A 25,010-nucleotide genomic window follows, 5' to 3' on the forward strand; every position below is an offset into this window, starting at 1 on the left:
AGACATTTTCTAAAATCTTTTTATTTAGTGTAAAAGTTGGTGTTACTGTACTAATACAAATAGTGTATATTCTGGCTCAAATTCACACACCTTTGCTCTTAATTGAATTCAGAATACATATCTGTAATTGTATTCTTAGTTGCTTCTTAATATAAGTAAGGAGAGAAAAGGTAGAGACACAACAATACGTAGTTATAAAACATATAAAAAACGGGATGAATTTTGTTATAATTTAGAATACACCATTGCAATTTTTCATATAAATAATAATTCTTCTTATTGTGTAAGTTTTGATTAAGTAATATAACCCACTGATAATTCTAATGGCTCTATTTGAAGCTCACAAGCGCCTGCATTGTGTTCACAGATGGAGTTTAAACAAGAGCTGCATACTTATTATATTTTTATCAAAATACACAAATCTTTTATCATATTATAATAACATGGATTCCACATTATTTAGAATATGTTTCCACCTTTGCTGTTCATATTATATTCTGAAGTTTTAGGATCTTATGCCATTGCGTATTATTTGTTTCTTCTGTCTTTCTTACAGAAATAAGATTTCTTAAAAATCACACTTTTATCAGAAAGGCTTTATATTTTTACGCATGAAAAACACATTTGTATCTTTCCTTGTAGGGGCAAATTTTGCTCATTTTGTTTATATGTTATATTGCATAAAAAAGCAAGGTTTCGATATAATGATTCATCTTTCAATCGACATGGTAGATCTATTTTCGTAAAAAATTGATTTAATATGTTTTTTCAACACAAAGACTTTTTTTAACATACACCCTACCGATTGCCTAAGAAATTGCAAATTTCTTGGAAGATTTTATTGCAGATTTTTTTATCTGCAATCAGCTTATTTGTGTGCTCAAGATATCTTGTTGCGCTTGTTCGGATATAGATAATGATATGAACTGCGTATTAATAAGTATACTTTAAATTAGTGGTCTAGGCACAACGATAATGTAATGATTAATGCAATAAAATTAGAATAGATTATTCTGTTGGATTCTTTTTTATTATTAAATGCAAAGATCCCCCTTTATTGCCTGATATGGCAGCACTCCATCAGTACATATACTTTTTAAATTATATAAATGAACATTCGATATTCACATCTATCTGCTAGTCATACAAATAACTAATACTTCGTGTTATATAATCTAATTTTCCTAGACACAATACATCTTTATAAAAGAAAAATTCTTTATTAATCCCGGAAAAGGATATTTGATCTGAGTAAATCTCTTTTCACTGTCAGTTTAAGGACAGTAATGGAAGATAGGAATCCACATTTTGTAAAATCAAAACCAATTTATTGTAATTAAATTATAATACATGTTATGCTTGAGTAATGTAGCGCTTTAAAGCATGCAAAATCGCATTTCGTTACTGATTCAGGGTAAATGCATTTTCGTGTTTCCATTATACATTCCCTGATAGCTCAATATCGCATATTGTTATATCGCCAGGTTTCTAATAGACAAGCTACTCAAATTGTTGCCTTTTAGCATTTTTATGATATTCACTAAGGTTCATTTATGGCTAGATTAACTTTTGTTTGTTTTACTTGAATTTAAACGGCTTCTGTTACGTGGTTCTGGTTTAACGTAAAGTATTAATTTTCTCCATGGTAAGCATAATGTATATTTGGATTATCTTCTTTATCGTAAATTGAAATATTTTATGGATCAACAGACCATTTTATCTTATGCAGTAACAAGTAAATTAGCATTGCCTAGATAAAGTTAAGATTTGCTTTGAATTCATAATATAGTGGCGGTTACTTTCTTTTTCTTTCTATGAAATAAATTTTATGAATCTATTTCAAAATTAATAATCTCTTGAGCGCACAAATATCTCCTCTTGAGCTAATTTATACTAAATGCCTCAGGTTTCTAAAATTGGTTTTTTTATGATAAAATTATAAATTAGAACAAATCTAATAATGCAAAAAAATAGGAATGTTGAAGAAAAAATTATAAGTTCAACATGTATTCATGTTTTTTTTTATGCTTAGATTAAACAGGTAAACTGATATTGCAATTATTATACTATATATTATACAACTGTAATTTTTGATTATATCTATAAAATTAAAAACAAATATACTCGAGTTCACACGATTTTTGCGGTCTTAGGTCATAAAAGATATAAAGTAATTGCAACAGGTGCTTATTTTTGAAAATTTTAGAGATTTTTATATGTACTAGTATTGCATTTGCTTAAGAAAATATGTATATTTTGGTGTTATTCACATTATAGAAAAAAATATATACAAAGTGAATGTAAAATAATGCCTTACCATAGCTAAAAATGTTTTGTGATATATAAAAGGCACATATATATCTCCAAAACGACCAGAGTTCTTAGTTTTATGATCATATTGCAATTTTACTATGAAAAAGCCCAAACCTAACTCAATTATCTAGGATTATTCATCAAGGAAAAGAATATAATTTTTTGTTTACTTTCAGTTTCAAATATAGTATCGAATATGAATTGCATGATAATCAGAACATTCACACTGTATAAATTACTTAGATCACTTTTTAATAGCTTTTAGACATAATAATGGACTTTTTCTTCGTATTTAAAAATAAAAACAGAATATATTTAGTGCATTAAACATTGTTTAATATGATCAAAAAGGTATAAAAAATTTACGTTTATGGTATATGAATGCATCAAATAGTATAAGTTTAAAGATTCACTCAAACCTAAATATTATCTATAAATCTCGATAATATTTTACACTACATATATATTTTGCACTCGCATAAAATGTTATAGGTTGTTAAATTTTTTAAAAAATCATTATATTTTTTGAAAGAAAATTCAATAGAAAAGAAATAAATTTATGGTAAATCATTATTTTTGACGTTAATTTTTTGATAAATTATGTTCTATTTATTCTTTAAAAGCATTTTAATTATCTTTTACAATTATGTCATTATTTTTTTGGAAGATTGATATCGCATCTATTATATTTAAGATATTGAAGTGTTTGACGTGATATAAAAATAATTTCGAATAAAAAACAATGTTTTAAAGCATTGAAGTATTCTCATCTATTTAAAAGCATGTGTATTTTATTCTCTTTTTCGGTTTTAAATCTTTAATTTATAGAATCAAGTTTCTTTATTTTGATATTCTACAATTTGCTAGTTTTATATCCTCATATACAGACATTTACTATGGCCTTAAAAATTATTTTATTTGCCGTAAATGGAAGAAATACGGTATAGTTTAATGTCTATTTTACAGATTGAAATAAATTTCATTGTGTTTGTGTTTTTAATCAGAACTTTTACACCTATTCGGTAAGAATCTTATCTTTTTTATAATTATGAATCACTATATCAAGCCTTAATATAAAATTAATTATTATATTTACATCCATCGTGTTCTTAGAAGTTTAATTACTTATCAACGTTAAATATAGGAAGCTCTTTTTTTACATAATTTATCTAGTTTTTCTTTTGAAAGATTATTTAGAATGTATTTTTATGATTTTATATTCATTTTCTTACGCAGTTTAATATGTTTCTTTACTCAAAATATTGACACTAGAATATCTTATAAATATAGAAATCCAATATCATGTGACGATCGTAAACGCCAGATTTACATATAATTGTCGCATTTATTATGAATTTCTGCATTTTTGCCTATTCTTAGCACAAATATGTTGGGATTGAAGAATTATGTGTGCAATGTAAGATCATTAGACGCTAAGATTCCATAAGCTTATTATCTTCTATAAATTTATGGGGCGGCTACGACTCAAAGTATAATAAAGAAGACTGTAAACATGCGCTATAACAAATGAATTGGTGTGTTTTTTGATTCTGATATATATAAAAGTTTAGTTAAATAACGGTATTGATGTATTTTTATATAATTCTTATATATTAATCTAATATTTAACGATAGTTTAGCTGATCGCTTATATAGTTCTTGCTAACAAATTTAAAGCACATATAATAATACAGTGTCAAAAGTATGTAAATGTGCGATTTATTTGTGCTATATGAAAAAAAATTATAGATTTAACTGTTATATGGTATAGTCTAAATATGTTTTGATGCAAATATTAGAAGGGGTTTTGCTATGCATACATGATTGTGTGCGTATTTTCTTAAAAATCGCGATAAACCGCATCTCTGTATATTTTCGTTATCACATTAGATTGGCAAAAGATATTTTTTTTATCCAAATAAAACGCCATTAGTATTAGATCATTATATAAATCGAAAATCGCGCTATATTTTCTTAGGTTTTTTTTCACATCATATGTATTATAAAAACCTAATTATTTACCACACACAAAAAAAGAATTCTAGTTTGTAAATATGTTGATATTTATACAACTAATTTACCAGACGATAGATACTAATTTAATATAATACAAAATTATATGATAGTTTAGGTCGATATTTTGAAAACCATTAATTTGATATAGGAGTCTAAAATCAACATTGTATAATTCAGAAAGCCATTAAAAATATATGCTAAAGTGATCTTCACAAATATAGCTATCATATAGGTTATTAATATAGAAAGAATTTGGCTTCTGGAAACATGATTTGCGAGGAAATTTATTCAACGATGGTTTCTAGGAACCAGAATACATTTTTTTATATTCTTCATTATATTCCATTCTATCTATAATGCTTATTATAAAATTATGTTGGTCATTTATTTTATTTATCACAATATATAATATCTTATATTTGCATGTGATGTATATTTTCGAGGATCGATGATTTATCCATTGTAAAAAATAGTATGAACCTATAAACAAGCTTCTAATCATAACTTACACCACAAATCATCATAAACTTGTAACTTTTATAAGAAATAACAAATTTTGAAGTTTAATCTTTTCAATCTACTTCTGTTTATAAGTTTTCCGCAACCAGAAATCATGTTAATATTCGAATTCAATCATTTTTACGATCTTGCATGGTGATAGTGTACTTGTACACAATTATGGCATAAATATAACTTTCAGATTTAATTTATATTAATTACGTACAATAAATGGTCGAAGGCAATGTTCAAAATTAAATATCTGGAATCAAATAATGTTATTTTATTCGAAATATGTTGAGGTATAAAAAATTTTATCGGTTTTTTTAGTTTCACCCATTAGTTTGAGATTTTTAAATTCGTGTAGATTTCGAAACATCCATATTTGCGAAAATATTTTTTTTAATATTACAATGGCATCTATACAATTATATTTTCTTCGTTATATTTAATTGAATAGATTGAATAAAAAACAATACTTCTGTTTTTTTTATTTATAGTTTACTGGATACATCACAATTCGAAACTAGGTCTATTGGAATATTGTAAAAAGTAATTATTAATTTGCTTTTTTGTAAGTAAATGGTACATTAATTGATTTATAAACATAAATGCTGGGTCTAGAATTACATTAAAAAGATTATCGTGAAAGATCTATTTTATATGGTAGTTGCATATATGATCCCATTACAACCCAAATAATTATATTTGCTGGACGTTTGGACCACTGTTTTGTGCCATTATATAATAAACACAGTAAATAATTAGTTTTTGCTCTTATATAAATCTAATAAATTTATTTTATGTTACTTGTTTAATTTAGTGGTAAAAGCATAAAGGACAGCTAAAATGAAATTAAACCAAAGTGAATGTCAGGATGTCCTTTGTGAGTAAAAGTGATTTTAAATTGATTTTCTATTATTATACTTCGTACAAATTTTCTAATTTTTCTTAGGTACGAAAAATGCATCATATTTTTTAAATCTTTTACTTTGAATAAACTTGAGGCCTATGTATAAATATTCAGATGGGAAGTTGTAAAATATATTATAGCAGAGTAAGATTTTAAATCTTCATGAATATTCATATCTTAAACAGCTAAATCTAAAGACACATGTTCGTTAACTTCATATGTTTTTAAGTAGCGCCTTTGTTCAATGCATGCTTAGGATGTACAAAGAAATCCGAGGATATTAATAAACAAAGCGAATTTTAAGGGCAAATACACAAAAAAAATAAACATAAATGTCGGATTTAAAATTTTCTGATAAAATATTTGCGATAATTAGATTAAATAAAAAAAGATCTAGATATTTTAAATTTGACCAAACTAATAAATAAAAATTTGACCTTTATTTTTAACACGGATATTTTAGATATTTTATCACATTTAGCTTTTTATTCCAACAATTCTTTTGAAATAGTTCAAACTAATTTTTTAAATCCAAACTTTTCTAATAAATCAAGTAATCAAAAAATTTAAAACCTCGAGAGAGTATAGTTTAAATATTTTTTATTTAAATCAATCTGATATTTAAATATTAGATGATATATTCATTATTTTATTAAATCAACTATTTATATATTATTTTATTAGTATATGTTGGGTCATATATGCCATAAAAAGAGTTTAAAAAATAGATATAAATCGTTAGAAAAATATTATTGTTTGTATATAATTTTTGATCTAAATTTATTGATATTCTAACAATAATATTTTTTTATTTAAATTAATTAATTGCTATATTTTAAATAAAAGCTAATTTATTTTCCAAATATTTTGTGCAAAAAATCATTCAAATCTTTCAAGCCTGTGATTTATTCACATAAAATGATTATAGATTAATATATGCATCTTTGGTTATTAAATTGATTTCAAATTATACAAAAAAATGTAGAATGTGAATTACATCTAGAATGAATTTATAAGCATATTATAATAAATTTGGTTTTTCTATTATCTTAAATATATAATGACGAGAATTTTTTTCTTTTTATGAATCATAGCTTGTTAAAATACGAAATATCAAAACAAAATTTTTTAGATATAATTCTAATTATTTTATCCTTGTCGTTTCTTCATAAAATAAAACTTAATTTAATTTATTCTTCATGTTTTAATATATCTAATTTAATATTTAAAGAATTATCTTATGAAAGTATTCATTTGGATACAAAAACTTTATTGGCGTGATATTAATATTAAAATTCATCTCTATTTAGAATCACAAGTTTCTCTTTGATGTTGCTTAAGGCCATTATAATGTTTGAATGTAAAATAATTGGTGTATCTTTCTTTAAAAATAATAAACTGCGTAATTTTGCATTAGAAATCTTAATTTTCATGGTTAGATAGCATAAAAAATTATAAACATCATATGCAATTATTAAAAAAAGCATGCATGATAGATATAAATAAAAGATTTATTTGCTATAATGGTTCATGGTCATAAAAAAACAATCCTTTAATTAGCTTTATAATATTTAATGCCGTTGATAAATTAGAAATATAAATTGTGCTCATATCATTTTTAAATTATTTGGCAAATGAATAGCAATGAATCTCAAAAAGCTTAAAAGGAATCAATTATTATTAGTTTTCATATGGTCTCAATAGATATTTTAGCGATATCTACTCTTTTACATCATTGGACAAAAATATATTACTTATAAGTGTATTTATGATTTAAAATACAGAACGTACACATTTTATGTTGTGAAATTAAATTTTTTAATAAAGAAAGATATTTTTGATTCTTTACCTTTTTACATCTAATCTGAGCACATTTATTTTATAATTTACATATAAATTTTCTTTGATAAAATTATTTACTTTTTGTAGCGTAATTAAAAAACAATCAGTCTAAGTTCTTCTGAGAGCAATTAAAATTAAATGATATTATCATCTAATTTTAAAAGATTTTTATCTTGGAAAAAGAAAGAGGGGAAATACACACTATGAAAACAACGAACTTTTAAGATGTTCTTCACGAGACTTAATTAAAAAAGATATTGTTCTGAATATTATTTTTATAAAATTTGAATCATGTAAAACTTCAAAACCCAATTAGTAAAATGATGCAAAAAAAATAATTCCGTGTGTTCTTATAATAATAAAAAATCACAAAACATGTCAAAGAATGTATAATTTAAAATTATCGTATTTTAAAACTTCTATTTTTATTTATATATTTACGTAATACACTGTGATAAATCATACAAAACTCAATCATTTAATATAGGCTGTTCAGAAAATTATATTCAAAAATATAAACGTGTTTTTAGACAGATTTTTTTTTTGGATTATATTATTTCAAAGAAATATAGACGTGGACATAAACACTTTTTGGCTGTTAGTAGTACTTTTGAATATAAAATGCTGTATTGATCTAATAAAGTTTTTTTACAGATAAAATACCTATCTGTTATATTTTTTTTACTAGCTCAAGTATTGCATAAAGTTATTTGTCTTTTTTTAGTTTTGAATAGATCAAGAAATCCATTATATTTAATTGAATCCATCTAATAAAGGTTGCCCCTTTTTATTTATTTCCCAAATAAACTTACCAAAGGATGTGGAAATATACCATACGCCACACCATCAATGAATTATGGATGTTTTTCTTTTTTGATGCCCGGATTCTATTTTAAGACATTTAAAGTTTAAAGGTGCTATAGAGTTTTAATATTTTTAATTGTATTTAGAAAGCAAAGATATATAGATAAATACGAAACATTATATATATCTAACTAAATTTTGCGTTAGTGGATATTTCGAAGCATGACAGACGATATATAGTCAAATCTAGCCAGGTGTGTTAAATTTAAACATCCAAATAGTGGCTTTCTGTTTACTGATAAAAATAAAATTGAAGATCAATAAATTCTGGTTTAAAGTTTTGTTTTATCTAATCAGTTGATTTATAAGCTAGTAGTTAGTCGATTTAACGATTAAACATGAGACGTATTTTTTTTACCAATTTTTGTTTAATATTAATTCCATTATATAGAAGATTCGATATATATTCTTGAGTTTTATGTAATTAATTAGATTAAAAATGACTTTACATTTAAATAATCATTAATTAACATTTCATAACAAATTATAAATATTTCTTACATGGCAGCTGGTTTTTATACATATCGAAGCAAAAATAAATATCGAGTATAAGATCTTTTTGAATCAGTGATAAATAGCTATAGATACAGCATAAAATTAAACATCAGTGTGTATAAAAGAGAATATAATATATTCCACACCCGTAGAATGACCGTGAATCGTATGACGTATCGTTGAATAAAGCTATATATAATTTAGAGATGCAAAGATTTAAATTAAACTTCTTGGTGAATAAAAACGTGTATATGATATAGTGTAATTTTATTTTTTCCCTTATTTATGTCATATTCGCATATTTTTAATAGATGATTGCAATTATAAAATTTATGATGAAATTTTTGTTTTTGTCTTTAACCTTTAGCAATCGATAATGTAATAAATTGATTCTTTCTTTATGTTACAAGTATAGTTTGTGTTGTAAAATTTAAGAATTAAAGGTAATAATGCAGTCTACACCATATTCTAAATGCATTACACATTATTTATTTAAAATTTAACTTATGTTTTTAGAAGAAGAAATAACGGATATATGATACAAGCTCTATAAAAAACAAAATATTTATTGGTTAGTAAGAAGTAACAATTCAATCGTAAACAAAACAAGTATTATAACGCGTTTGCGCTAACAAACATCGAAACATAGGCTTTTTCCCTTTAACGAAAACGAAAAACGCAAATAATATTACGAACTTCAGATCAAAGTTATTCTTGAAATTATAAAGCTAAATAAAATCCGCTATCATCAAAAAATGAATTTCAACGTAGTATAACTATAAGTTTTTAAAAATTTAAAAATTTTACAAAAATTTATAAAAATAAAATTAACCTTTATATAAAGAACATATATTTATAGGATTAATACAATAATAAAAGATTCTTTATTATTTACAATTGCCCAGATTTTAACATGAAAAAATAACTATATATTTAAATACATTTTTTTTTCAGTTAAGATGAAACGATGAGATCAAGACATGTTTGATATTATTAAAATTTTGAAATTTAGTCATATTATGAATATATTTAGAAAAAAGATTGCTTTATATGAATTGAGTATGTGAAACTATTGAACGGTTTATATATATAGATTATACAATAAAATTAATTCCTTAATAGATTATATTTTTATCAAATAATCTTAAAATATGGTATATACGCAATATTACGACACAAATAGCGTGTTTAAAGTTTCAGCATAAGCATGGAATTAATATGCTTTAGATCACTAAACCAAACAAATACAAAGATCACACATAAATTTTATTTCAGATTAAATTATTTAGAAAAGTTATTTAATCAAATTGATAGTGTGAAATAAGCAAATACTAGAAATTGGTTGTTTATAAGAAAATAATATGTTGCATGAAAATGCCAAATTAACGATAATGTTATCCATTGGGCATACAATGTTCTTCGACCCAGAACTAAGTAAAATGTCTGCGATATTCTAAAAATAATGACGAAGCTTTTAAATTTTCTATAATATTTTGTATTTTTAGATACCAGTATAGTTTTTTCCTATAATATTTATATAAAATAATTATGGTGCCGTTTATATGCGCTAGATAGTACAAAATAATTTACTTGTTGAATGTATTTTATTCCTGAATTATATTAAAAAAGTCTCAAATATTATGAAAAACCTAGTCAATTAGCCTATATATGGGACAAATAGGTATTTTCAAACTTAACATATAATATATAATCATCCCTTTATTAGTAAACATTTTATCTTTATTTCATTTCGTGTCTTTGTAATTCACAGATATAAGACTTTATGTTTCTAATATGGTAAAAACGTATAAATTTAATTTTTCTTGCGATTAATGTAATAAAAAAACTTATATTATATAAAAAAAAGAAAAAATTATTAATATCATGGCACCATAATAAAAAGTCTATACTTTTATTTTGATGCGATTAAAGACTTTATAATATAATTATTAAATATGAATTTTCCGTGTTAAAAATATAACTGATATTTTGATATAAATATAAAACATTATAGTTTAAATGCATGTGTAAGGTATTTTATTTGTGATTCTGGATTAATTATTCAAAATGTATGATATATTTAAAAATGTATACAAAACCACATTTTGCAATGGCCATGTTATGTATAATAATTTTTAAATTGAAAAAAGTCACACTTCAAATATTTTTCTCATACTTGATGCAAAAATATGATTTAAAATTAAAATTTTACGGTATATTGTCTATCAAATTTATCTTTTACACGTAAATCACACATATTTATAATTTCTATAAGCAAAAATATTAAATCACATGTGACTACTGCAACAATTTAGTAAATTGGGTATTTGATATCATTTTATATTTTATTCTAACATTGTTTATCCAATTAAGTATGGATAAGATTTTTAAAGAAAATAAAAATAGTGCGGAAAAATTTGTGATACGATATACATACTATTATATACTATGCATACATGATTTTTACGCATATTTGATCATTCTTAAACTCTTAAAATTACCGATTTATATACCTTTGCGCTAATACAGTTATTAATTGTTGCAGCTTAGACTTATTAAAGTTCTCAAAGCATCCAGATAAAATTTTTTTACGCTTATCTTGTTTTATTTTTTTATCATATTCGCGAGTTTATATCGATAAATATGCAAATTTAAAAAAATAACCCTTCATTATTTTTATTCTCTTTGTTATACCCAAAACAATTATATTTTCTGCTTTTTCGCGATAAAAAATGATCACCTGTTAATTTTTATTTGATTATATTTTCATGGAAATTTTATATTTTCATATATCAAATCCAATAATAGATTTTTTATTTATTTAAATCAGGAAGAAATATTTCATATGTTTTTTAATCAAAAATAAAATTTAAGCCACCCATAAATAAAAATATATATAGAACTTATAATACATTTGTCTTATGATAGTTTTTTAAGAATGTTACTTTTCTTTTTACATGTTTTATACTGTTATTTATAATAGCCCTTAAACATTTAAATTTATATTTTGCGAATACCATAGAATCTTTAAATTCGTCAAAATTCTAAATCTAATAATATAATGTTTCTTTTTCACTAATTTATTTCCAGTAATGTTTTTATTTAGGAAATTTATCATGCAGAAAAATACATAATCTATGTTTTTATTATAATCATCTGTACTAATAAGAGTTTGAAGGTCTAGTTTTACTGCATTTATAAAGAAAATATTCCACAGAATTAAATTCATGATAAAATCGTTCTAAATTAGTAGTAATTTTAAGAATTATAAATAATAGTTACTGAGTAAACAAAAGATTTCGATTAGTTTCCCCCTCAACGTTATGATTTTTTTTGTAAATAAACATTCGAATGCATATCTTCTTGAAAATGAATCGACAAAAATTATTTGTTTTATTTAAACAATATTCTAGAGTATTTGGGATGGTTTATTAAGTATCTCAAACGATTACTAAATTAGATGAAAACAGAATAATATTGCATAAATATATATAATTGTACACAAAAATAAAATTGATCGTTTAGATCAATTTGAAGTAATTTGCAAGAAGATATACACTTCACTACGATAGAATAAGCTATATGAATCGCAGAACTACTTCAAAATAAAATATTGCCTAAAAAAAATTTGACAGCAATCAATAATCAAAAAATTTAAATAATATCACACCCTGTACTAACTTATAATATGAAAAAGGTATTTTGAATTAACTTTGAAATCTGTTTAATTCATATTTGCATGAATTTTTTATTTATATTTAATTTAGACTATTAAATAACTTTTCAATTTTTTATATTTTTGCTTTATTTTTCAAAACACGCATAAAAAGATATATTGAGTTTGATTGATTTAAATCATTTAAGATTTATTATATTTGATTTCAGATAAAAAAAATAAGATTTAAATATATTAAAAATGAAAAGTTTACCAGATTTCTAATTATCATGCTTAGATTTTAGCTATAAGTGTCATTTAAAAGGTTTCTTATTTTCAATATTGCGTAAAGTGACCCATGGAATATATAGGTTCATATTAAATCACTCTTATAATCTTGAAAACATAGAGATTCAATACAAATGTGCTTTTTTCGGGTTCCCTTATATAGCCAAAAAATCTTATGATCATAAAAGAAAAAATGTATTTCGAATTTATATTTTAACGATGTATATTTCTTTACAAAAATTATTCACTATGTTTATCATATGTTACAAAGCTTTTTTTGACTAAATATTTTGTAAAATAGTGTATACTACAAATTTTTTTGTGTATGAAATGTATTATTGCCTGTTAATAATTTTGTCTTATTATCTTTATGGGTGTTTTTCCATTTATCAAAATCAATATCACATCAACATATTCGAAATTTACAAGGTTTAAAAGTAGTATAGTAGGTCAAAAAAATATATGAAATGCGAGTAAATTATGCCATAAAAAAAATATTTAGATGTAGAAATTTTTTATTTAAATAATTTTACGTGATATCGATTATCCAATTTATACAGTTGAGCTTTCATATATCGAAATTAATATACTTACTAATAAAATGCATAACATTTATAATTAAATTAAACATTTTGAAATATTCTTATAATCGAAAATATGAATTAATTAATTAAGCACCACTGGTTTTTTATTTTTTTTTAGATAGGAAAATTTTGTAGTTGATATATATTTTTATACCGTTATATATACATTATCTGTAAAACAAGTAACGTGTGCATCATATTTTTGCTTTTGTCATTATTCTAGCTATTTTATAAAGCTGAATTCTTCTTTAATCTTGCTGGTTACGTGCAAAAATGATAAAAACATTTAAAAATTAATGATTTATATATTTTCTGATATAAAATCGGTATCGGCTTAAAAATATAAAATCATGAAAAATATGCTTATCATTGAAAATAAATTTCAGTACGAAAATTAAAAATTTTTTTATTCACTTTACGAGTTATTTATTATATACCATTATTTATATATATAGTGTTACTTTAATACGAACAAAATTATATGTTATAGTTCTGTACAATGACTTAAAAATTCCAAATATAATATTATAGTTTTATGGGTTAAGTTTCTATTTATAAATTTTATCTTTATTAGACGTGGTCAGCCTATTGGGAATATTGCACAACTCCTTAATGCATTTTTGACACTTTCCTCTGATCTATCTTTATCAACTGCTCTTCTTCTCTCAAATGTGATGAGTTCAAGTGTCTTGCGAAGTGTGTTGAAATACATGTTTGTTATTACTTCGTCCGGGATCTCCAACACCTCAACATACTTTAAATGAAATTTTGTAACCATTCGTTTCCTATTCATTACATATGGTATCATTCTTGTTTTATACTTGTAAATAAAACCAAGTTCATTCGCCAAGATGTCATACTTCTTATATTTTTCATTCGTAATTTCAGTTAAGCTATCAAGGCTAGTTTTACCATTCGATCAAAGTAATACTGTTTTCTTTTTTATCGTATAGAAAAATAATAATTCTATTTTGTTTGATCAATATATCTGTTTTTATTCTGATTTCAGCCTTCATTTCTATATTAAAGTTGATCTCTTGAACTGTGTGAGTTCTGGTCTTTTTGGTTTTCTTAAAGTTGTATTTAATAAACACAGTGTATAAATTTTATCACCAACAAATATATACAGATTTTAAACAGAAATTATAAAATCCGAAATTTACTTTCTAAATATCGTTCTGAACATAATTTCAAATAATTATTTCATAATTCCCATAAGAATGTATTATTAAATTTTACTAAATGTGGTTTACAGATTTGTTTCAATTATTTATAATAAAATAATATTTTTTTCTAAAAATATAAATATAATCGCAGCATGAATGCGAATTCAAAGTTTTGTCGTTTATATATTATCTAAAACCCTTGAAAGCTGTATTTTTTTTTTTGAATTCTATATATTAAAGAATTTTAGAACCTTTATAAAATTATTATTGCCATTTATTACATTCATTGATACTTATTTATAGTTTTCATAAATAAATTTATATGGAACAACAGATGCGACTGCTAGAATAAGTAAATGTATATAAAAAATTTATGACTATATTTACTATATAATTGGCTGTATTTATAGTTTATCATCTGTTTGTACCATTACATTCCTAAAATGCGAACATTAATCTTTCTTTTTTTATAAAGTGTATAAGTGCTTTGAGATCATCTCGTATTTATATATATTATTTAGGCGACTTAAAAGTTTGATCTTGGTGTTTTAAGGCAAGCATTCTGCTGTGTTATATAATAAAGATGTATTTATAGACCTCTTAAAAACTAAGTGGACTGTATTGTCTTGGTATATATTGTTCACCTGTTATTATTTTTACATATTAGAATATGTGTTTAAGCTATGATCCATGAAATATATTACTTTATTTATTTGATATATTTTGAATATATTTTAATACACACAACATATTATCATCCTAATATCTTCTATGACTAGTGATTCTCAAATACTTCTATTTGCCTTAATTTATGCAAAAATATATTTTTCTTTTGAGTTTTTGTCATAGCCATTATTATAAATATAAAAATCGAACTTTTTCATTTATTACGCGTAAATTAATCCCAAATAAATTGAAAGCTCAAAACTTACTCTTTGAATTGATTCACAGAGTAAATTTTTAGATGATCATTTAGATATGTTCATAGTTCCATAATACACATTTTAAATATGAGCAAATTGGTTTTGAGGCTTGCAATCAAATCCAAATAACCATAGTATCTCATTTTAAGATTTAATTGTGGAAATATTTGCACTATGATGCAAAATAACCATATTGTTTGTGCTGATAACTATATACTGATGATTCAAATATTTTCAATATAGTAAGTAGAAATATTTGAATAGGTTTAGTCTTTATATTTTGGACAAAATTTCTTTCTTTAAATCATAAAATAATTAATCTGGACCTTCTTTCGCTTTCTAAACTTTTTATGCTTGAAACGGTTTATAAGGTATATTAATTTAATAAACCGAGTCGCAATATATTTATTGTATTAAAACACCATATATTTTATTTTATCGTGTCATTTTGTCGATATTATAATAAAAACATCACTGTTGCAGTTTACTGAATTGCATCCTTCAATTTATTTATATTGTCATAGATACTTCAAAGAGATCCATAATGTGGTATCAAATACGTTTTCTATAGTTAAAAAGGTACCTGGTTATAACCCGATGGCACAAAGACGTCTGTAAAATAGACAACAAGACTTATCTATTACTTTTTGGAACTATTATATATGCCAAGATAATTATAAACCATTAATAATCTACATTTCTATTTCGTTTAATGACAAGACAAAAAACATTATTCCTATACATAAAATTTTTAATGTAATAGTAGATAAATATAATAGAATCTATACTTGTTTACGTTTATAGGTTAAATTTATGCCTTACACTAAAAAGTGAATCTAATGCTACGCTAATTTTTTTTTGTAATTTTAACGTCTTTTAAATAAAGGAAATAAACAATAAAATATAATAAGGCTTAACGATGTTTAAAAACATTTATATACTTTATGTCTTATTACAAAAAGTCAAAATCTAAATAAGCAAATTCATATAAATTTAAAGTTTTTGCAAGATATTCTAATAAGCAGAAAATACTAAAATTATATATAAATAGACACCTGGATATATTAAAAGTACAAATGTAGATTAATTTTCTTTTACAATAGATTTAGTAATATAGGGGGGATTTTTGATTTGTAAACACAGAATATGATATTTAAAAATAGAAATTTTATGTTTCAGCAAGCCTTTTTTTACATAAATTTTTGTTAAAATTCAATAAAGTCATCTAATGAAAATAAAGGCTATAGAAGCGCAAAAATGGCATATATTATTCTGTCTTTCTAGATCTTTTATTTTTAGTTCTCCGCATTTTTATCACAAGAACGGAACCCATTATATAAAATTTTGTCAATAAATGTTTATTATTCTTAAATAAAATTGTATTTTATGTTATTTGAGTTTAGGTTATATAATCAAACAATATTGGAAAAATCAAATTTATATTTAATGTGAAATTAAATTAGATGATATATTATATGTTTATTTTTGATCAAAAATAAGCATTTAGTTTTTTTTTGGCTATTGCGTTTGTTTTTAGCTTATTGGAATTTGAAAATTTACTCCATTTGAAAAAAAATAGCTACAATATTTTTTTTGCAATTATAAAATCAGAAATACAATACCGTTATTTTTGTGCAAAAAATCTTACCTTTATTTAATTTTCAATTATATAAGTACAAATTGTGCTTTGTAGAGGTCTTTTAATCATAAAAATCTTTTTATGCAAACTAGCTGCATTTAAATATCTAAAATATAAACTTTATGATAAAATTATGAAACCTCTAAGATACCTGTTGTTCATCTATTTAGTTTTACTTATTGTAGTAACCTCGATATAAAATTCATATATGAGCTAGTCATGTTTAAAAATACTACGCGAAGCACCCGTTATGTTAAAATGTTTGTGAGAGCGTCGAAAAAGGAAATAAAAGTATGCTAATCTATAAATGCTTTTATTTGATGTCATGTACAATCATAGCGCAAGTCATGTTAATGTATTTTTGATCCTTTACAGATATACTTATCACTAAAATATTGGGAAAAATGTTATTCATATTGATCAAAATTGTCTTAACTATATTATTTATAAATTATGTCATAGGTTTATATTAGTATTAGTGATTTAACTTTTATTTCGTATCATATGCATTGAAAAAATAAAAGAATGCATTTAATAAAAATTAAAATATATTCAAATTATTTTTTTATGACTGTGTCATTATAAAATAGTTATTCTTGTATCAATTCTTTTTTGGAGTGCCTAGAAAAAAATAGAAAGCTCATTTGTCTTATAGAAGCTATATAACAGATTTATGTTGTTATCTAAATTATTTAGATTCAAGCCACAAAAATGCAACTTGTAAAATATAAAAGATTCTTTACTCTATTTAAAAAGTTAATAAAAAAAATTTATTCTAACAATTTATTATTTTTTTTGTAGCATGAATATTGTGTTACGATAAAATGTATTTTTTTCTGTTACTGGAACATCTCATAAAAAAAGCAAAAATTATAGAACCTATTTTTCAAATAAGAATTCAAAAACATTTCTAAATATAACTGCTTTTTATTTCATTCAGTTAAATTCTTCTTTTACGGTGTAAAAAACAATAAAAACCAATGTTTTTAATGGTAAAAAAACCTTCAATTTATATTAAAACATATCTGTATAACAATTTAAGCAATTTTAATTAGTTTGAATTGTATATTTTCATGTAGTTTTGTTTCAAGAAAAAAATACAGTATAGATCTTAGTATGCATATTTACACGATAAATTATAATCTTTTATGTACTTTATAACAGATATTTTATATCGTTTAATGCTTCTATACACTGTTTCTACTTTAAAAACCAAAAAAAAGAATTTGATCGTTAATTCACTAAAAATAGAATAATGCCCCAAAAATAACATGTATTTTTTCTGTTATCTTTAAAAAATAAAACTCGGAAGAGTATATCAAGTAGCGTAGTGAAATTCAAAATCTTACCCTTAAGTATTTTATCTTTATGTTCTAATGCTAATGTTTCAATATATTTATAGAAAACATATTCTATCCTGATAAACAGATTAAGTATAATACATTTTTTTGTTCAAAAATCATTAATAATAAATTCTTTTATGTGTAAAAATGTGTGTTTTATTTTTTTGAAGGTCTTAATTTAATTTTTTTTATCATAAGGAGATAAACGAATATAATACAAAACATAGTCGATTCCGTCAGTTTATATATACATCAGTGATTATTTTTGTAAGAAAACACGTATACTAGCACCTGGTATTTGATGTTTTAATTAACAGTTTTAACAAAATAAATCGCATGTATAGATGTTATGGATTCATAAAAATATAAATGTGGTACGAAATTTCAATTTTGATCTAAATACAAATTATGTTGAGTAAAACAGTTATTTTGTTGTCTTTAACGGATTTGACATGCAAAAAAGGTGTGATTAACATTATAATAAATATCAAGAATTACTGAAGAATGCCGATCTATATCAGCTCTTTTGGCGCGTAAATACAACTAAAAAGCATATAAAAATAATAATAGAATTCTTCCGTTGCACAAATATATAATGCCAACAAAATTACGGCGTGATCAAATTATAAGTATAGAAACTTGCAATTTTTTTTTTACAGCATTATTTTATGATATACTCTTGATTTGTTTCGAGTGATATATTTTTTTACTACTTAATCATCATGATAAGTTCTAGAAAAAAATGCTGCTAAATGGCTATATACATAATTTCTGCAGAATCATATGCGCTACTCTTTTGTAACATTTATATTAAATGATATTTATTATCAAATTTTGTTAGATATTTGCTATTTCTTTCAAATATCATTTATGATTTTTTTGGCAGCAATTATATTTTTTGTTAGCACAAATATAGTCAGAAATGTAATTATATAAAAATATTTTCTTTCTATATAAAAGTCAGATATGTTATACTCACCATAGTATCAAGTCTCATTTTTGTAATCCTATTATTATAATAGAATATTCGCATTGTTATGAAAAATAATAATGCTGGTGATGAAACAGAGCTTTAATTTTTTCAAAACAAAATTAAACCAGCTAAAAAACGAAATGGGTTGCATTTTATACGTTCAGATATAAATATTAATGTAACCCGACTTTCCAAAATATTGATTTTGTGACTTAAAATCAGTTGTCAAGATTAAGTTTATACAATTAAAGAGAAAAAATAAAACTTTTATTAAAATTAGTTACAAGATTTTTTTAAAGTATAGATATATACCATGTCTTCGTAACAAATAACTCTAAAAAAGTAAAAGTTATATTAGTCTATGGCAGTCGAAGAACTTTGACATGATTATTTCTATTTAATATTTGCTATATAAGAATCGTCAATAGAACATTTTTTTGTACAAATTTTTTCATAATTGAAGAACTGTATTTATACGTTTTTAAATACATTTTTGATTTTCCCTTTTCTATTTGTAAGTTTTTTTAGTACATCTAAATGTAAATTCCATATATTAAAATTTTTTATCTGGCAAAATGATGCGACCAAATGTAAAAATATTCCACATTGCGTATTAATTTGCATGATAATCTATGGTATTGATTTATTTAGGACTATATAATAATTAATTATATTTTTTGTGTAATGTATGCGTTTTTTGTATTTCTTAGTTAAAATATGTTTCGTGTTAATTTTAATGTTAAATTTTAACTAAAAAGCGCTTTTGTTTATATTTACAATTATTTTTTGTTGAGACACTTCTTCACTGATAATCTTATATAGGAATAATATTTATGAATAAGGATCTCAAAGAAATAAAATTTACTACAAATACCTACGATCTTGTAGATTTAAGATTCTTAAAACATTTGTTCTATGTTATAGACAAAAAATGTATGTATCAAGGAGATCTGGTCTAGTTTCTATATAATTTAATATTGTCTTAGTAGCTTAGAAAGTACACATGTCTTGTAAATTTCATAAATGTCATTATATTCTGCTCTTAATTATTCAAAAAAAGCTCCTGGATTTGCGGTTATAATGATATGTAGTTTATGTGTTAAAAATATTTATTTTATAGCTAATATACAACGGTATGTTTATTTTTAATTATATTCTTCGAAAGTATCTTGCATATGACCTTTATTTATTCGTAAATAAATACACATAATGTGTGATATGCGTAATGTGTAATTCTATATTTATACATAATTTTTATGATGACAGTGATTTGTGCATATAAAAGCCTAACTTTATGATTTAAAGTATCCAAATGAATTTTTTTATTCATGGATTTATTTCTGAATCATATTTAATTTTTTGATATATTATACTCTCGTATCCATATATTCTCCTAAAAATTTTTAATGTCATCTTATTCAGCATCTTTTTCGGCAACGCTTCTCTTTTCAAACACGATATTTTAAGTTATTTCCCTCATCAGCCCGTTTGAATTATCATGATGATAATTATATAGATTATTAAATTGTATAGTCATACAGAGACTTCTTTTATATTCTAAATTTTTTTATGATACAGTCACTGTAATTCACAAAATTTGTGTCACATTTTCGATATTATATTAGTTTTCGTGAAAATCGAGAAATTATAATTCTTTTAACAGATAATAGACATAAGAAACTGTTCATATCTGGTGAAACATAAATAATAAAAATATTTTAAGGTTAATTCTTAAATAATTAACTTAACATATCTCTAATCATATATGAAAATATATGCGATATTCTTGATAAAAGATTACTATCTTTTGTTTTATCTATTTACATTCGAAAAACCAGAAAAACATTATATGTCTACATGAAGATTCATTGCATAAATTAATATGTTTCAAATGTTATTTAAACATTCTAACCTTATAATATTGTGTTTTATATAATTGAAGATACATAAATACATAAAAAATTTTATACAGAACCAATTTCATATAATACTTTAATATGTTCAACAAATGATACCATTTATATAAAACAATCTTTGAAGCGTTTAAATGAATTTTGAACATGAAGATTCGAAAAAAAATGGATAAATAGAAATTTATAGTTTGGCACTGAAAATCTTTAGCGTAAAATATCATCGATAAAAATATTTATAATGTGTTTTTTACTTTCTAAATGATAAATAAAAGACTTTCTCCTAGTTATAGTTTTCGATAATTTGTATATTTATAATATAAAATACGAATTCGGTGCCCTTATATTTGTCTAAGTTATTGTATAAACTGGAATTTATTTTTACATTTTGCATAGATTAATTTGATATATTTGCTAAAAAAATATTTTAAAATCACTTACATATATTATCTATTATAAGTTATAATAAGGCTGTAATATAACAATATTAATTATAACATGATCAACGACTGACAATTAACGTTATACTAACCGTTTTAATATATATTTTAAATTAATTTGTAAATTAAATATACACCGAATCCTGTTCTATTCTAATTCGATCTTGTGCCAATATATTTGTTTTATTATATTTGAATTTCATAACGAATTTTTTTTTTAAATGACAGATTTGATATTTTAACTATGCTAAATATAAAAAATCTTATTAACTAAAAGTCGTTTTTAAGATATCACTTTAGACAAAAACAACGTAATGCTACGTTACGAAAATAAAAAGAAATTTATTGTGAAGCTAAATTGCAAAAAATTTAAAAAATACTACATTTTATTGCTATGTTGAATTAAAACCCCAAAAAACATCTAAGGTTTACTTTTACTTTTTACTTTATATTTTTTTTTAGAAATTATGATAAAAAAAAAATTCATATGAATAAAGTAGTTATTTCAGTTAAATTCACTTTTTATTTTAAAAATAGTGTAAGATATGTGTTTGAAAACGTGTTTAAGGGTATATTATTATGTAGTTTACTTTTGTAAATCTATTTAAGGTTTTCATTTAAAACAAGACTTTTTTGATTAAAATTTATAAAGAACTAAAAGCTTTAGGACTAAAATAATTCTTCCGAATTCTATCACTGAAAAATGTAAAAGAGTTTTGAGATATATTACATAAAAATTAGTCAAATTTATTGCATTGCAACAAATTTATTATTAGAACTTAAGTTGACATAAAAAGTGTAATAAATATGTGCCTTGTTTAGTATTACTAGTTACCAATAAAAGCATGAAAAATCTAGCGGTTATAGTATTTAATTTCAAAAGCATATGTGAAGCACATAAAACATAAATCTGCCAAATATGTGTACTTATGGTCTGTTTGTATGTAAGATGCACAACAATCTTATGTAAAAGGTCTAATCAAATTGCAGATTAAAATACACATGTTGCATGCTTTAGCTACATAAAAAATAATGCAGAGTGTGAAAATATATAAATAAAAATTATAAAGTGCAATAATCCAATGGTTTCCTATATTATATTTGGTATACAATCAAAACAAATGATGATCAAAAAGCAGCTTATAAAATTAGTTATCATTCGAAAAGTTTTAACGATATAAATATATATTTAAATTGATAACTACATCACGCAAAAATAGTATGCACCAAATATATTGAATTAGAAAAATGCAGCACGTATATAAATTTCTACGGAATTGGTTATTTTAGGGCCATCTAAAAGCGTCCGGTATAACATATGTTGTATTTAAAACTACAAGTAAAAGACGATTTTTTGTTTTTTTTTAATTTATGTGAGATATTACGAAGATAATTTTGTAGTTAATCTTTTGAGGTATATATAAAGACAATTTCAATTATCAATAGAAAAATCTATACAGTAAGTTTTAAATTTATAAGAACTTTACTATGTATGATTCTTGTAATCTTGTGTAAAAGAGCCAAATAACTTGATATATATAAGTATCAGATTTTTTTTTGCATGGTACTCAGATAATTGATTGCGTGGCAATATCTAGTTAACCAGCATCAAATAAATATAAAAAACTTATATGGGTAAATTCAAAAATATATATTTGCTTGTATGATGGGGTGTTAAATTTAAATTTATCATTTTATAGGTATAATTGGGTTTTCTTGTTTTTTTATTTTTATAAATAATTTTTGATGGTATAAAACTAGTAGAGGTCTTTTCCAGATTTTTCTACTATCCATGTTAACATATTATAGATAAAAAAATTGCAAAATAAAGTATATGCGAGGTTTTTCGTAATATCACATAAAGAAATACTTTACAATAAAATTTTTCCTGAGAAAATCAAATTTCTAATGTGGGCAAATTATGACTAAAAATATAAATTTTCTAGGCGTATTTTCTATGAAGGAATCATAAATATGATCAAAAAAATGCAAATGGTATACATACTTAATCTAATTGCAAAACAAATACATAAGTATATTTTTAAAAGAATTTCTAATAAAAAGAAATATTGACTGTAAAATATATTCTTATCTAATATTACGAAAGGTTTCTGATATTTTAATATAATAAAATATAATGACACACATATCGCTATATATAATACTATATTTTAATAAAGATCTATGTAATAGAAATATAGAATGCAACAAAAACCTTTATAAATATGTTCTTGTGCTTTTAGGAATATAATTTGATGGTTTTTATTAAATTATAATAAAAAATTTCTAAATGGCATGATAAAAATTATAATATTGCAATTATGAGTGTATAAAAATATATATAATATTCTATTTAAAAATTTACACACGGGTATATTATCCAGGCATCAACTATTGCTTTTTTTGCGTAATCAACTTTCTCAATAGTTTTATGTAGCTCTTCGACAAATTAATGGTTGTTTTTAGGTAATAAAATATTACTTTATCATAGAAAAAATCATGTAAGAGTTAAATCACTAGTTTAATGGTTGTTTTTAGGCAATAAAACTATACTTATTGAAAGAATAAATCATGTAAGAGTTAAATACTTGTAAAATTAAAATGTTAAAGAATCAATGGATTAGTGTAGTGCTAGACATTTTTTTAATAGAAGTCTGAATTTTGCATAATATATTCTAATATCCTATATAAAACCATTTATCTAAGCATGAAAATATTCAAAAATGTAAAAAAATCGAGAAATGAACATTTTTTAAAACTCTTGTGACATTACGACGAACTAAGAAAATACGATAATTTTATTTGTTTGTAAGTATATACGTATGTTAGGAGAAGATAAAACTAAATTTCGCAGCAAAAAAAATCCCACAAAATTTTGTGGAGATTCTATTTTTTATAAATAAAAGGCAACGTCTACATATTACAAAATATATTCAAACTTTTTTTTACAATTTAAAATAACTATAATAACATTTAGTATCAGAACTTTATACGGTAACAATAAAGACTGCAAATACAAAAAAAAATATTTAAAATATTTGGTAAGTAATTAGCTAAAAAAAGTAAAAGAATCTCTTAATTAGATTAAGTAACTAAATGTTTCAATTTTTATATAAAAAAGCACAAATATACTCCATGTGCATTTTGG

This window comes from Rhyacophila brunnea, unplaced genomic scaffold (assembly GCF_057557595.1).
Source record: "Rhyacophila brunnea isolate RB1 unplaced genomic scaffold, BYU_Rbru_1.0 scaffold_34, whole genome shotgun sequence".
NCBI lineage: Eukaryota > Metazoa > Arthropoda > Insecta > Trichoptera > Rhyacophilidae > Rhyacophila > Rhyacophila brunnea.